Source organism: Perognathus longimembris, chromosome 6, assembly GCF_023159225.1.
Source record: "Perognathus longimembris pacificus isolate PPM17 chromosome 6, ASM2315922v1, whole genome shotgun sequence".
NCBI classification, from domain to species: Eukaryota; Metazoa; Chordata; class Mammalia; order Rodentia; family Heteromyidae; genus Perognathus; species Perognathus longimembris.
In genome coordinates, this window is record NC_063166.1 from 71,532,254 (window position 1) to 71,549,016 (window position 16,763).

The 16,763-nt window shown below is 50.3% G+C and overlaps 2 long non-coding RNA genes and 2 other non-coding genes across 4 annotated transcripts; 2 read left to right on the plus strand and 2 right to left on the minus strand.

Annotated features, from left to right (window-relative positions):
• Positions 1 to 914: 914 nt before the first annotated feature.
• LOC125354004 lies at positions 915 to 1,048 on the minus strand. Its single transcript, XR_007211397.1, has one exon. It is a non-coding gene; the product is annotated as a small nucleolar RNA SNORA71 (small nucleolar RNA).
• Positions 1,049 to 8,926: 7,878 nt separating this feature from the next.
• On the minus strand, positions 8,927 to 16,179 carry LOC125353477. Its single transcript, XR_007211335.1, has 3 exons — positions 16,067 to 16,179; positions 12,215 to 12,220; positions 8,927 to 9,038 (listed from the first exon to the last, which is right to left on the minus strand). It is a non-coding gene; the product is annotated as an uncharacterized LOC125353477 (long non-coding RNA).
• On the plus strand, positions 8,959 to 16,726 carry LOC125353476. The gene is made up of 2 exons (XR_007211334.1): positions 8,959 to 9,031; positions 16,058 to 16,726. It is a non-coding gene; the product is annotated as an uncharacterized LOC125353476 (long non-coding RNA).
• Positions 15,453 to 15,586, plus strand: LOC125354005. The gene has a single exon (XR_007211398.1). It is a non-coding gene; the product is annotated as a small nucleolar RNA SNORA71 (small nucleolar RNA).
• Positions 16,727 to 16,763: the final 37 nt, after the last annotated feature.

Below are 16,763 nucleotides of genomic sequence, written 5' to 3' on the forward strand. Positions count from 1 at the left end.
CACAGGCTACTTGAGGCTAGCACTGAAACAAGTAGGCCACTTCTGGGTCAAGGACTATGGCTCACGCTTGTAATCAACTACTCAGAAAATGGAGATAAGGAAGAGCACTATCTGAGATCACTCAGGCAAAACATGACCATCTGAAAACACAAATGACCACTTTCTTACAAATTGTCATGTGCCAATAAAATGTCCTAAGTGTTTTTAAAAAGAAGACGTGCTGGACACTGGTGGCTCATGACTGTAATCCTAGCTACTCAGGATGCTGATATCTGAGGATTAACTTGAAGCCAGTTTGGGCAAGAAAGTTGACAAGACTCTACTTAACCACCCCCAAAAAAGAAAAGCAAGCTAGAGCTGTGGCTCAAGTGGTGCAGCATGAGCTCTGAGCATAGCAGCTCAGACCCGGAGTTCAAGCCCCAGGACTGGCAAAAAAACAAACAAACAAAAAAACCCCCACAAACAAACACCAAAACAAACAAAAGATGACTTGTTAAAGAATTCAAGGGACTGGGAATATGGCCTAGTGGTAAAGTGCTTGCCTCATATACATGAAGCCTGGGTTCGATTCCTCAGCACCACGTATACAGAAAATGGCCAGAAGTGGCGCTGTGGCTCAAGTGGTAGAGTGTTAGCCTTGAGCTTCCCAGAATACACAAGGCAATGACCCCTTCCACTTTCCAGGGAAGAGATACCCCCCCATCCTTGTTCTTCATTTGTCTGCTTGTTCTACCAGAACAAAGCAAAGCACAGAAGACAGTGCCCTCATGACCATCCCAGAGGGTGCTAGGAAATAAGCAAAGCCATGTGTTCTACAAGGTTTGATTACTGCCAAAGTGGGTGGGAGTGGCTAAAGGCAAATGGCCACTTATTGTAGGTGGATGCCAGAAGAGACACCTATCAGGTAGGAGAGGTGTGAGAAAGCTGTAGGGTTTGGTAAGGACAGGAATGGACCCTTCCAAACACGGGGAAAAGCTTTCGGCATTCTTCTCCCTGCACTATCAATGACCAGGGCACCAGCAGCCCACGATCACTTTCGAATGCAGGGGCAGAAAAAGAAACTTGAGACAGGAAAAAAGCTTGCATTAGCTGTTAGTGTCCATTAAGAGCCCAAGAATAGATCCTTACTTCAACCATCCTTTCAAGTAGGATTCCACCAGGCACCTAGCTATTCAGAAGGCTGAGATCTGAGGATCTGGGTCGGAAGCCGGCCTGAGCAGAAAAATCCGTGAGACTCTTAGCTCTAGTTTGTAAGTTTCACCAAAAAGGAAACCTGCCACATGGTTCAGGGAGAAAGGAGTTTATTGGGGGGAGAGCAAACTGCCAGCCCACACAAGATGGAGGTGTGGGGAGACAGAAGGGAAAGAAGGGAAAAAGAAAAGAGCAAGAGAGAGTAAGAGAGAAAAGGAAAGAGCGGGGACCGTGTTGAGCTGGATTATATAGGAAAGGTAGGAAGTGTGGCCAAGTGGATTGGATGTGATCTCAGGAGGTAACCACCTCCAAGTGTGCCAGTTTCCTAGGGAGCATCTGCATGGAGCCCTCCCTCACACAATTAACCAGTAAAAAGCCAGAAGGGAAGCTGTGATTCAAGTGGTAGAGTATCAGCCTAGAACAATGGTGAATCATAGGGTCTGGTATCTTGTCTTCATGGTAGAGGAAGGGAAGTCAGGTGATGGGTGTGTCTGAATCCCTGGAGATTGGGTGAGCACTTGGCCTATAGGCTACTGAACCTGTCAGTCCAGTGCAGGACTGGGAGCTTCCCGTGACCCTGCCCAACCCTATTTAAGACTGGAACAGCCCAGGTGCCATTGCACCATACCACATGTCTCTGTGCTTGGTCTCGTCTATGGTCACCATGGTATCCCAATTCAGCTCTCCATTGGAGCTGAGTTGGTTTGTTGGTATTGTTTTTCTTCTTTCTTTCCTCTCTGGCCTGTTTCCTAACAGTGTTAAATGTACTTGCAGGCTGCAGTCCTTTATAACACTAGCTAGCTAAAGACTGCTAGCATTCTAATGAAGACTCCAAGATTGACTCCTTTAAATGTGGCTTCTCTGATAATTTACCTTGTAACAAAACAAAAAGACCACCAGCTTCTGGGAAAAATAAGCTGTTCAAGCTGTGTGCCGGTGGCTAACACCTGTCATCCTAGCTACCTACTCAGAAGGTTGAGGTCTGAGGATAGCAGTTCAAAACCATCCACGGCAGCAAAGTCCATGAGACTCATCACCAGTTAACCACCAGAAAACTTAAAGTGGCTCAAGCGGTAGAGCACTAGCCTTGAGCTGAAGAGCCCAGGCCGAGTTTAAGCCCTAAGTCTGGAAAAGAAAAATAGCTGTTCACTCACGCCACAAACACTAGGTATTCTACACGAAGTCAAACATCAGGTTCAAACCAAGACAAGAAGAAATCATGTTCCAAACTCCTCAATCTTTTACAACTTCTGCTCCTCAAAGTTCAGGAGAATGAAGGGCATCTGACCTCCAGTTTCTTGACCCAGCTGAGCTCTTCTCCCCACCCACCCACCCACTTGACAATCTGAGGCCCCTGGGCCTCAAGGTGCTCTTGGGAGGCACCACTTACCTGGGCATCCTTTCCAAGGGCAGAAGAAACCCGTTAGGGAGGGGAGGTCACTGAATGAAGTGCTGCCGTGGACATGGAAGGGGGTGGGCTGCTGCAGCTCCAGTATCTCCATCTGAAGGTGAAGTGATGTAAATAATCTGTTAGTATACTAACTTTATACAAGTATTGCTAATATTGTTCGGTATTAATATCATTGTCCGATGTGAAACTTTAAGCCCAAATCCAGACACCCCAAAGACTGCTAAAGACCACCGAGTCTGAGATCAATGCAAAAGCAAGGGTGCCGTTTATTAGCGGATGTGCATGTGGGCCAATGTGCTCATCAGATGCAGCTGAGATGAGGGCCCCAAGGAAGATGGTTACACTTTTTATATAGGTGAACAAACAAGTTTAGGGGCTTTACACATCTTCCATTACCTCATTGGCTAACCTTTAGCAATATCTGATCCGTTAGTCTGGTTGGTCTGGAGACATCTATGGTTGCTTTAGAATATAGCAACATATAGCAATGGTCTATTCTCGGCTAACTACTGGGTGAGTACATATTGTGGTTTTTCAGTAACCGTTTTTCTCAAGTTTCCTGGAATGGGCTCTTTACCTTAATTAACATGGCAACCTCTTTTCAAAATGGAGTTACTTTGGTCTCTCAAAACTTTTCTGAAACTGGCCTTTTGCTCTGTATTATGTAGTTGCAATTGCCTGTTTCACTTTGTATTAACCCACACCTGTAACCCTCCAACCCCCAGCTACATCCTGTTTCCTTACCAGATGGCTAAATGGTTTCCATTATGGTCAAGATGCCCTGACCTGTTTGAAGCCGATTTCTGGACATTCCTCAAAAGCAATGAAACCGGTTTCTGTATATTTCTCAGAGGTAATGAACTGGTTCCTGAACACTTCTCAAAATTAGCAATTAACGAGCCACTACAATTAGGCCAAAGGGAAAGTCCCTGTGATTTTGGGGTTTAAAAACAGCCTTCAGAGGGGCTGGGAATATGGCCTAGTGGCAAGAGTGCTTGCCTCCTACACATGAAGCTCTCAGTTTGATTCCCCAGCACCAAATATATGGAAAACGGCCAGAAGGGGCGCTGTGGCTCAGGTGGCAGAGTGCTAGCCTTGAGCGGGAAGAAGCCAGGGACGGTGCTCAGGCCCTGAGTCCAAAGCCCAGGACTGCCCCCCCCCCACCCAAAAATAACAAAAACAGCCTTCAGAGATGGCTTGGACTGCATCTTGAGATCCCGACCTCCAGTGCTGGCACGCCAGTACTTTCTCCTGTAATAGGTAGGTCAGATCTGGCCAGTGCCATCATTAACTGTGAAGGGGGGTCAGATTGACTCTAGCTCAGACTAGAGCAGAAGCCAACTCCATCTTTACTAAGATCTCCCCTACCCTATTCAGGGAAACTCCCCTTTGTTCAAGGGAACCTGTGCCCTCCAGAGTGGGCATATCCACCTGATATCAAATCTATGTGCCAATTCTAACTAGAATGATAGGTTGGTCCAAATAGATACTATGAGACAAACTGTAACTCTACTGGCCACCTGCGTGGGGCCTAGCATGCTCTGTAAGTGCAGTATCCTCATTGGCCACCTGGGTGTGGCAAGTTTGACTGTGATGTTTGTCTTATAACCAGGCTGGAAGGCCTGGGCTGCGACCAAGGCCTATCAGTTCACTTTTTACTTCCCCAATAAATCCATCTTTTTATCAACTTGTAGCTGGCGGTGGACTCCAGGGGGAACCTCGTTTCATTGTAGCGAACCCCCACTTTACTTCACTCCCTAAATAAAATTCTTCCCATCCCCGATGGTCATCCGAGCGGTCTCATTGAGCGTCAATTTCCGGACCCCAGAACAAAGGTAGCTTCCTGCGCACGGCAGCCGCAGGCCTGGGCGGTGAAGAGGCCAGATGGCAGGCCAGCCAGGACCCAGTTGCTGCTCCTGGGGTCCCGGGGCATCCCCAATTTTAAAGTCAGCCAAGTCACCCACAAAACCATCTTAGCGGTCGTGGGGGTGGGAGCGGCAGACGACGGCCCCGGAACCGGGGGTGGGGGAGTGGGGGGGTGGGGGTCAGCCACCCGTTCTCTGCTGACAACCTCGGTGGCTCCAAGGGGAACCCACGTGGGACCGGCATCTGCCCAATTCCTCCCCGCGGGCAAAGCGACGCCGCTGCTGCCAATCCAGTCCCTTCCCTGACCATGAGGGCCCCGGGAGGCCGGCTCGACAACCACACCTGGGGCCTCCTCGTCAGCCACCACCACCCCCGGCCTCGGTTTCCCACGTGGAGGGAGCGCCGCTGACCACCACGCACCTCGAGGTGAACTCACCACGCGTGGTGTCGCTGAAGGACGGTAGAGGTAGGACAGGCAGCTCGGGAAGGCGCGGATGTCCGGAGATGCCGGGGACGAGGCAGGAGCGCGCAGAACCCGCAGCCAGGAAGCGCGGCCAAGCCCCGGGACTCGCTCAAATCGCTCCGCGCCAGCGGAAGTGCAGGCGAGAGCGCGGGCCGCGGCCTAGAGCGGCGCGCCGATCGAGCCGACCGCCCGCAGCGCCCCTGGCGGAGGGGAGGTCAGCTTCTGTTCAGAGAGCAGCCTGAAACGGGGGCTAAGACCTCACTTGCTTTGCTCTTCTGTTTGTCTGTCCGCCACTGACTTAAAAAAAAAAATTAATCTATAGGAATGGCTAATCTTCTACAGTAAGATCTGTTGCTAGCCTGAGCTCTGGGGAATATGTTCTCTGTCTGTCTCTGTCTCTCTGTCTGTCTCTGTCTCTCTCTGTCTCTCTGTCTCTCTCTGTCTCTGTCTCTGTCTCTCTCTGTCTCTGTCTCTGTCTCTCTGTCTCTGTCTCTGTCTCTCTCTCTCTCAGTTTGTTTTGGTTCTAGTGCAAGCTAGGGCCTTGCATTTTTACCTATTAGCCTCTGACCACAACTCTTCCCCCCTCCACCTCCCAAGTATCTGGGATTACAGATTACAGGTAGGTGCCACCACACCCAAGTGATTTGTCTTTCTTTCAGCAAGTGTCCATTGGTATGTCACATTCTCTACTGTACCATATTACCTTGGCTCCGCAGTGCCACTGTCAAACAAATGAGTGGCCTTTATGTGTACATTGCTTAGCATATGATCGCATTGAGATGTCAGTCATGGCCTGATACTGGAATCTAAGGGTGAGGAGATGAGCTTAGAGAGGTGGGCAGGGCATGATTTCTTTGCTAAACTCTATCCCCCAAATAAAGATTGACAAATGGAGCAAATTCTTGAAGCAGAAAAGAAATGATCAGGATTCATACAGTAGCTGAAGTAACAAACAGATGATCGTGAAGCTAATAACATAAGGAGGACAGGCTTGCGAGGAGGCTCAGGCCCCTAGATTCTCACCATCACAATCTGCTTGCATCCTGGACCATGTATGCCTCTTGGACCCAGGACAGCTCTACCCTTGGGCCAGAGGAGGAGACTCTCTAAGTGGATTAATGGTACTTATTCTGTCAGAACAAGGAAATCCAGATCTGTTCTAAGAAACCATGAGGGAAATGGAGGTCCTAAGGGCAAGAACACTTTATATTCCATACCTTGCAGAAGCCTATGGGTTCGGAAACTGAGACTATAAAGGGGTCTTGGTGATGGGGAATGGCCATGGGATACTGTGACTTAGAAGATGCTAGCAGGAGCTCAGGTGTGCACACTTGTGGCCACACAGTCCTTTCTTGTCTTTTGCCTTCACAGTCAATCTCCAGGTACCTTGGCTTAGTGATATAATTTTCCTCCTAATTAGTTTTCAGTTCTGAAAATGGACAGTCATAGTTCCCCCTCATAACTCTACTGTGGAATGATTTATATCAATAATGGGTGTAGCACAGAGAAAATTCTCCAGGCAAGGAAGTTGCTATATTTTAGTATTTCTGAGAAGGCTGAGACCTGTCACTATAAGGGCCTGTAGGGTTCCTTCTGAGGTGGAGATACTACCACATTGTGTATTTGCTTCCAACCAAGAAATCTGGTTAGGGACACAGACATTCAATCAATATCAGGGTCCTATTGTAACAACGAGAGAAAAGTGGACAGATCCAATATCCTTGCTATTTAATATTCAGATTTATGTGCTATTAGACAGTTCGTTGTCTCTAAAGTTTCACCTTTAAATATAATGTCCGCCAGGTGCTGGTGGCTCATGCCTATTCCTAGCTACTCAGGAGGCTGATATTTGAAGATTGTGTTTTAAAGATAGACTGCTTGGACAGAAAACTCCATGAGACTCTTATCTACAATTAGCCACCAAAAAGCCAGAAGTGGAGCTGTGGCTCATGTGGTAGATCACCAGTCTTGAATAGGAAAAAGCCACACGAGTGAGAAGCACTGAGTTCAAGCCATAGTACTGGCACAATAAACAAACAAATAAATATGTCAGTTTGTGATACTCTAGTACATAATGAAAATACCCTTTTAATCTATGGGTACCCAAATGTGCTTTCCTGATCAGTATTAGAAATTCAATATTATCAGATATAATTTCAGTATCAGTAAAATTGTCCCTGAATTGCTTCGGGAGTTTGGTTTTGACTTTCATACTTCCTGTTGCAAGAGACAACATGCCGTGGGTCCTGAGCATCTAAGCACATTTTTGCTGGGCATGTCACACGTGTAAGGCCTTAACTGTCATTTCCCTTGGCCGTGGGTCTTGCAACACTTTATGATACAAGGTGAAACACTCCTCCCACACTGAAAGCCGATTTACTTCTGTGTGCCTGATGAAAACGATGGCTCCTCCATGCTCAGTCTTGCTTTCCTATAAGGTTCACCCATTATGGGCACAATACTGCCCAACTGGGAAGCCTGAGAACCCAAGGTGGACGTGAAGCTCTGTTTACTGCTTTTGCCATGAACAATAAAGTCCTTAGCTGTGACCTTAGAATTTCCTGTCCTCTCACAACATCTGTGAAACAGAGCCACCTTGTGCGCTTGAGCTTAATTAATTCTAAGGCCAGCATAGCTGGGCGACTTTGGATGTGGTGGTGAGTTTTCGCCTCCGACCCTCCAGGCGGCGCTGCAGGGCCGCTGGCTCGGGCTCGGCGAGCGGAGGCGCCGCTCTAGGCCGCAGCCGAAGCGCGCAGTCGCAGCTGCAGCTCCGCCCTGCACACGGCGTCCCGTACGCTGCGGCCCGTCGTGCCTTTTCCCGCACTACGTCACCTTCCTGCGCCCCCAGACTCTGCGTCCCGGGTCAAGTCCCTGCGGGTGCGTGTTCGGGGCGTCCTCTCCGCGGGACCCCCCAGAGGCCTTCGAGACCGGTGCTGCTTTTCCCTCTAGCTGGGGAAACGGAGGCCGTAGGAGACCGGGAGGCCGCGGGCGGGTTCCCGAGACACGACAGTGGGCGGACAGCGGCCTGGGGGACCGGGACTGGGCGGCCCTCGCGGGGTGCGCACTTCAGTCGCCACTTGGTCCTCGAGGGCCGGAAGCCTCCTGTGCTTCTCGACATGGGATCAGAGCCCCCCCAGCCTAGGACGAGTTAAGAGTTGGGGGCCCCAGGGGCAGCGTCCGGGTCCCTGAGCGCCCGCCTGACCCTGAAGCCCCGTCCCCGGCCTCTTCCTACCCAGGCCTGCAGCTGTCTCGGAGACCGATGGAGACGCTGGAGCCGCAGCAGCCCGTGCCCCCTCTCCTGATGCACTCCTATCGGCTACCCTTGCTCCTTGGTGGGCTCCCTCTGTCCATGGAGAGGAGGTGAGCGGTACTGCCCCAGGCTGCCTTGAGCCCCAGAGGCCTTGGGTTGCCTTCCCTGTGTATTGGCAGAGGATTGTGGTATGAGCTCAGCCGGATACTGAGAAGTGCGAAAGGCCAGCGCTTCGGTATGCCAGAGGCCAGAAAGACCGTGCCCCACAAATCTGTAGGGCCAGACTTGCCTGTGTTCATTCTTCTGAACTGTACTTTCTGTAAGGTGGAGAAGGCTGAGTGAGGATAGAGACCTTGGGGGGCGGGGTGGCTACCAAGTAGAAACTCAATATTGGGGGTGGTGGTGAAGAAGCTGGTCTCATTTTGGACTCTCTTAATGGGGACACATAGTCTTTATCGGAAGTGACGGTAGCCGAGCACCTACAGTCCTTAGGGTTTGGCGCTCTATAACAGCAAGTATTTTTCCATTGGGGGTTCTTTGGCAGGAGATGGATCTCAGTCGACAAGGGAACCTTCTCGAATCTACAGTTCCACCCGAGTTTGCATGAAAGACCCGAAAAAATGCTCTGTGCCTTAATCTGTTGTCCTCTGTGTAGTCAACTTCTTTCATGCTCATTGGTCAATCATCACAGCTCACGATTGCAAAGCCGAAACACTGCCCGTGTGCACAGCAGGACAATGCAATGAACAGCACCAGTCCTGTTCATTAGAGAGGAGGCAGCTTGGTGCAGAGGAGCCATGAGAAGTGTCATCTTCCTTCCCGGAAGCAGCTGGACCACAGTGCTCCCAAGGTGAGCTCTTTACTACAGAGAGCTGAGGCTTTGCAGCCCCGTAAGGTTGTTCATATCCCCCAAGAATGATGTAATCTGGGAATAGATGGTGAGATGAAAGTGGCTTCTTTCTCACCCTTGGATTTAGCCTCTTTCAGAACTTTTTAAGTTGTATCTGATTCCTTAAAAGAAATCCAATAGCTTCTCCACCGCGCACCCTCCCCCCCCCCTTCACTTTGCTCCATTTACTAGCCATAGTGTAGGAACTTTGGTAGGATTAGAAACATTTGCTGTGTCCCTGCACTCAGTTGGGTTGGCTGCTTCAGGCTTCTGTCCTTGTATAGCACCCCTTATGGCCTTTCTGGCTTTGCATTTGTATGTGATCTGGGGATTCCCCATGTCCTGGTCATTGATTGTTCAGGCAGTGAAAATGTGGAAAGAATCAACCTGGTGGGGCGGGGGGGGGGGGGGGGCCACGTCCTTGCCTTGTAGTTTCAGGAGCTTCACACGCTCCTGCTTCCCAACTTTGTGCACACCTTGGACCTCCAGACCACTGGGGGCCACCATGTGCATATGACTCATATTGGGACTTTCTACTCATTGCTTTGGGAGAAAGACCACTTGTGTTGCTTAAGTTCCCATCAATTGCCATCACTTCTAGTTGGCCATGGTACACCCAGACCCCAGACCCTGGCTTCTGCTTTACTGTATTACTCGTTGTGGGGACTGCTCTCTCTGCTCCGGCTCAAGTGCTCACTTCTTTCTCTCTTATTATCCTCTCATCGCCTTCTCCCCCGACCCTCGGCCTGCAGGTTTTGTCGGGGTGAGACGTGGGGATGTCTCCGTCCTGGCGGGCGCGCGACCCGCGTGGTAATGTGACCGCTATCCTACTCTGGAAGCAACGGACATAGACCACGGGTTAGCCTCTGAGAGCGAACTAACTTTATTGAGAGAGGGGCAATGGTAGATGATCGGGGGAAAGGGGGTTGGCCAGGATTCCCATAGGCCACGAGCTGTCAGGTGACCTCCAAGGGGCTGGTTACTTGACCTCCAAGGGGCTATGTCACTTGACCTCCAAGGGGCTATGTCACTTGACCTCCAGGGCGGGGCTGGCTGCCAGCTAGGTCGGGGGTCTCTTATCGGACCGGTTTCTCCAGATTCCAATGTAGGGAGGATGGAAAGGCCGCATTCCCCAGCTGGGGGAGGTGCCTCAGGCCCCTTCCATCTAGGGGGGAAGATGGACCCCAACATCTGCCTCTTTTATATTTTTTTTTCTTTTTTTTTTTTTTTTTTTTTTCGAACAGCAGGAGGCGCCCTACTCGAGAGCGCGCCATGTCTTAGGTTGCCCCCCCCCAAGGGGAGTCTTACCCGTCTTGGGCTAACGCCCTAGCTCTTCAGGCTGACCTTCCTGCCGGGCTGGCGGGCCCGATGAGAGGCCTTGGGGAGAGTAGGATTGGCACTCGAAAGAGAGCCTGATAATTTTTTCCGGTGCCGGCGGACCTTACTGAGCAGCAGGGCCTAGGGTTCGAGTGACGAGCCTCTTGGGGTTCTTATATGGCTAAAAGGCTAAAGGCCACTTGGTACCTAGACAGCTCTGGCCCATCGCTTACAACAAGAGACTCAATGTAAATATAAGGTAAATGGGAGCATAAAGCAGACATAAGCATGAGCAATCGTAATACAAGGCAAATGCAAACATGAGCAACTGTAACACATGAGCAATGGTAACACATGAGTAATTACAACAAGGCACAAGGCAATGGAGTGTCTCTTATCGGGGTCAGTCCACGGAAAACAGGAATTCTGGTCCAGTCTGGTGTCGCTCAAGGCAGCACAGATGGCTCTTCCTTCCCCCGCTGGTGAGGTAGAGGGGCAGGTTCAGGTCCTGGTGATGTGGCAGCCAGGATGCTGGTAACTTAACAACTGAGGTTAGTAAAACACTTCATAATAAACATTGCAGCAAGGTGCCAATACCTTACTTATTATAAACATTTATAATAAAACATTAAGGTGTCCAAGTCCTTTAGCTCCTATTTCCCTCCAATGGGGACCCCTGAGATAAGCAGCAAAGGGGGGAGCGAAAGGGAGGGACAACCGTGCAAAATTTCCCTTTGGTCCTTGTGCAAGGCTGTGGGTCAGGCTGCCACAGCAAACGGTACTCCAAAGGGCGTCAGGCAGGGTCCAGGGAAGAAACAGGGCCGACACTGGGTCCAGGTCCATCGCTGGTGCAGGCAGGCTTTCCCGTTTCTCCTTAGAAAATTCCACCTCGGTCTTTGCTTTCCTGAGAGGAAACAAGGGGAGACATCCCTCAAGGGCAGGTGCCCTTGGGTGGTCATTCTGTTGGACAATATTTTACATCTCTAGCTGGTATCCAGATTGGATTCGGTTCCCCAGTAGGGAAGACGCAGGCGAATCCCCTGCCTGCGCTGATAATTGGGTCGGGTCCACGCCACGCCCCTGTCAGAGAATCCTTCCACCGGGCCTCCACTTTTAAGTAGGGTGTTTGGCTTGACCAGTGTCTCTGGAAAGCCGACAGAGGTTGGTCCTTAGAAAAATTTAAAATATTCAATGTAAACATCGCTGTCCTCAGCTGATCCTGGGGGCTTCCCCCCCCTTTTTGTTTTAATAATTGATCCTTCAGGGTCCTATTATGCCTCTCAATTATGGCTTGACCCTTTGGGTTATAAGGTATTCCAGTGGTATGTTTAATATTCCACATTTGGAAAAATGCCTGTAAAGGCTTACTGGTGAAACAAGGTCCATTATCTGTTTTAACCTGTAAAGGCAGTCCTAGGATAGCAAAACATTGTAAGAGGTGGCTTTCAGCATGCCGTGCTCTTTCACCGGTATGCAGAGAGGCCCAACATGCACCAGAGCAGGTGTCAATGGACATAAATATATATTTTAGCCTTCCAAAGGGGGCGTAATGGGTCACATCAGTCTGCCAAATTAAATTGGGTCTTAAACCTCTTGAATTTACACCTGGAGATTGCAAAGGAGGGACTTGCACGAAAGGCATACATGATTTGCAAGTCCTTATAATCTTTTTTAAGTCTTTTATAGGAATTGAAGGAAATCTCTGATGTAACCCTCTCCAATTTAAGTGAGTACGCTCATGAAGCCCTTTGGCCATTTGGAGGTTTTGAGGTTGTACAATGGCTAGCGCTATGATGGTTCCATCCGTGGCCAGCTGGTCGGCCCTACGATTACCTTGTGCCAGGTCCCCAGGCAGTCCTTGGTGTCCACGAAGGTGCTGTAAAAAAATAGGCTCACTCCGCTCTTTTAACAGAGACCTGACTTGGATCATCAGAGGAGTGATTGGGTTTCCATCCAACTTGATATGTGAACATACCAGGTTGGGTAGCAAGTTAACCACATATAGACTATCAGAGAACAAGTTCATTGGCTGTTTAACATGGGTCAGTGCCAAGGCGACTGCATACAACTCTTTAAATTGTGCAGAGCCAGTGACGGCTTCAAAGTAATGGGTGTTATCTTTCCCACCGGCAGGGGGCGAGGCGGAGCGCACCACTACGGCAGAGCCGGCTCGCCCACCATCTGTAAAGACATTGGCAGCCTTGACAAGAAGCTTGGTAGAGAAAAGCACAGGGGGTGTCCATTGTAGCCTGGAAAATGAGGTCACCCATCTTGAAGTGCCATAGTGGCAATCTATCTTACCCATAAAGCCCTCCAGGGCACTAGCCACACGTGAATTATTTCTCCTGACCCATTCAAAATCTGACAACCGGTAGGGAATAGTTAGCACGTCAGGATCTCTTCCATAATGTCTCAGGGAAGTATCCCTGCCCTTAATTACCAAGTCAGCTAGCTAGTCCAGCTGGGAATAAACTCTGGGAGCTCCTCCCACTGATGCGTGCACCCACTGAAGGGGCTCGCCTGATTGGGTAATTGCAGCTGAAGAAAGTTCGGATCCAGGGAGGATCCAAAGGCAAAGTGGGCACTTAAGCTTGTAGCGTGCCAGCTGTGCCTTATTTAAGGCCAATTGGATTTTCTGGAAGGCTGTTTGGAGTGATGGAGTTATTGTAATAACATCAGTGGGCGCCTTGCCCTTTAAAGAGTCATGGAGTGGTAACAGCTCCTCTGTAGGCAGTTGAAGCCAGGATCTTAGCCAATTAATTTCACCTAACAGTCTTTGCATCTCCACCAGAGTATAAGTTGCCTGGAAGGATAACTGGGGCTTGAGTGGGCATACAGAGTCTAGTTTAAGCTCTGCCCCCAAGATCTTGAAGGGGTATACTTTCTGAACCTTGTCACTGGCTATACGCAGCCCTCTTTGAAGGAGTATTTGGGCCTTGCTATAGGCCAAAATCTAGTGTTTGGGCATCTACTGATCCAATAATAATGTTGTCCAATTAAATGCATATGGTCCGATCTGCTCCTGTATTAATTAAGAATCGGAACTTTTTTCCAAATATCATGATTACTGTCTCTGGCAATAGGGACTGCCCAGCAAGGGGCTTTAGGCTGTTTATTGCCTTGGTTGGTGGGGAATCTAAAAGTCAGGCTGTAAAGCAGATATTTTGTCCAGGGCGCGTTCGGCCTGCCTCTCTCAAGAACCATCCTCCTGGATTCATGAAAATCTGTAGTTTCAAGGCCTCTGAATTTAAAAGTGGCCAGGCCGGTCTTTTTTTTTTTTTTTTTGCTGCGGGGCACCGCCGCCGCAGAAAAGCGGCTCAGGGCTGTCGAAATCTGCATATGTATAGATTCAAGCTGAGCCTCACATGGGGGAGGGGTAGCAAGCCTGCGGCTGCTCTGCTCATCTCCTGTCTGCCTTGGATTCCTGGGTGCCGAACGAGATTTGGTCCCAGGGCTTTTTGGAGTAGGCATCGGGGCCCACTCCAGATCAAAATTAACTCCGGCTTCCTTCTCCTGAATCCAGGGACTCCCCGCCCGGGTCCCAAGAGAGGCAAGCCTTGAGAGTCTTAATGGCTCGCAGTGGGGGTTCTCCTCCACGTTTTGTTGTTTGTAATTCCCGCTCTAGTCGGTCCCAAGTTTCCCATGAGAGTGGGTTGGCTCCAGTTAGCCACGGGACCCTGTGGGTCAATTCCTCCCAAATTTGTATGGCGCAGGGCTCTGAGATATTAATCCCCGCGTTTTGGAGGGTGAACTTTAAGATCTTAAGGGGCGAATTGTTTCGCCGACTCTGGACTTGTCCCATCCTCTTACCTGGGGTGGGAGGATCGCGCGTCTCAGGATTTCCAACCTGTTTCCGTCAGGGCCGGTCGGGAGCCGGGCTTTCTTGCGTGGATTCGTGCAAACCACGTGGGGCGCCACTCTGTGGGGACTGCTCTCTCTGCTCCGGCTCAAGTGCTCACTTCTTTCTCTCTTATTATCCTCTCATCGCCTTCTCCCCCGACCCTCGGCCTGCAGGTTTTGTCGGGGTGAGACGTGGGGATGTCTCCGTCCTGGCGGGCGCGCGACCCGCGTGGTAATGTGACCGCTATCCTACTCTGGAAGCAACGGACATAGACCACGGGTTAGCCTCTGAGAGCGAACTAACTTTATTGAGAGAGGGGCAATGGTAGATGATCGGGGGAAAGGGGGTTGGCCAGGATTCCCATAGGCCACGAGCTGTCAGGTGACCTCCAAGGGGCTGGTTACTTGACCTCCAAGGGGCTATGTCACTTGACCTCCAAGGGGCTATGTCACTTGACCTCCAGGGCGGGGCTGGCTGCCAGCTAGGTCGGGGGTCTCTTATCGGACCGGTTTCTCCAGATTCCAATGTAGGGAGGATGGAAAGGCCGCATTCCCCAGCTGGGGGAGGTGCCTCAGGCCCCTTCCATCTAGGGGGGAAGATGGACCCCAACAACTCGTTACCTTTTGACCAGTCCTGACTACCCAGCCATACACCATCCACCCTCTTCCCCTTTTGAGTTAACTCTTTTTGATCAGGAAATAGCCAGTAAGCTTAGCTTGGTTCTTGTCTGGTAATCACTGTGTAGAGCCCTTTCCTGGTGCTTGCCCTATCCTGTCATGAGCAGTGGCAAGCTGAATCCTTATGGGGAGTGGGGGGATGTCTCATGGGAGTTGTCTTGTTAGGAACATTCTAGATGCACATCCTTGAGGTATGCTCTCTAGTCTAGGTCCTGTAGCACTGTTCCCTTGCCTCTGATAAAGCCCTGTGTATGTTCTCACGGGTTGATGAGTTGAGTGATGGTAGGGGGTGCTGTGGTGAGATGAAGGTGGCACTGTGGGTCCCCAGATCTACTGCCCATCCTTCCAGTCTTGATGCTATGTGATTCCTACCCTTACCAACCCTGATGTTTGTCCAGTGTCTGCCCAGAGTAACTCCTCTTCAGTTCTCCTTGGCAGGGACTTTTGTGGGGCTCTTGCAGGAAAGAAAGGTCACTCTTGTGTCCTTGGCTGTGCTACATACCACTGGCTTCAGCTCCCTCCCTGGGCCTGCTCTGCCCATGTGTGCACCTGCATTGGAAAGTGATCATGGGCTCTCTGTGCTCTGGTCACCCATGCTGCAGGGAGAGAAACTCCTGAAAGCCGTTTCCCGTGTTTGGAGGGTTCATACCTGTCCCTTTCAAATGCTGGCGCTTTCACACACTCCTTCCTGCTCCTGCTGCTTTCCTGCCAATACTTTCCCATCTCACTCATGAGGGTGCAGTGGTGGGAGACGTTTGAGCTTTGGTTTACCAGAGAGCAAGGTGGACAGAAGGGTGTAGAGTGCTGGTGGGAGGAGCCAGGTAATTAAGCATAATGCTTAAGTACAGTGGTGGTTGCCTTGCAGTCACTGCAAAGGGTTTTTAGAACTGGCCTTTAGGAAGTGGTGAGACTGGGGGGCCTTTGAGAGAAGACAGCATGATAGCAGTAGGAGGGTCTTGGGGAGCACAGCATGAGGGTCTCAGAGGCTGAGTGAACAGAAACCCCTAGTGCCAGCCAGGAAGGGCAGCATGGAGGATGGGCTGCCTGGGTGGTCCTTAATTCCCAGGGAGGAATGGTGGGACCTTGTGAAGCCACTGCACTGAGTACTTTCAGTGAAGACACTGAGAGCAAGCCCTGCCTCCTGTTCCGTAGGGGCATTACTTTCTGCCGTGAGCTTGGTACAGAAGAAACCTGGCAGCATCCTTCATCAATTGGGAATACTGTTGTTGATATCAGCTTGAAGAAAGATGAAATATGTTGGAGACCAAAGGAAGGAAGCCCCAGGGACCGAAGCCCCTGCCAGGGTCTCCTCATAGTGAGTTATTGCCAGGTAGTATTGTGATGGTCACAGACACTAACAGGACACAAAGAAGATCCTGGAGATCTGCTGGGCTCCACCCCATCCCAGCAGTGCCACAAGGCCAGTCTATAGTACCAACAGATCCAGTTTTGTTTGGTTGTACCTTTTTTTTCCTTTTGTAGCGCTGGCGTTTTGCACTCTGGCCTTGTGCGTAATTACTAGGCATATGCTCTATCACTCCAGCCCTTTATTTACTGTAGTATATTTTGCCTGGGTTGTTCTTGATCCTGTTCTGGTTCCTTGTGTGGCTTGAATTACAGGTGTGACCTTCCATGGAGTTAGGGTCTCCCTCATGTTTTTTTGCCCAGGCTGGCCTCAAATTCTTAATTTCAAATGATCCTACCACCTCAGCCTGTTAATGCTGGGAATATCAGCACATGCCCCACCAACCAGTCTTTTGTATTTTGTTATTCCTTGCCATAAAATGTCTTCTGACCCATGTCAATAAATTTAAAAATGTGTCCTGCTGCTGTTTGTTGGTTTTCATTGGTGTGTTTG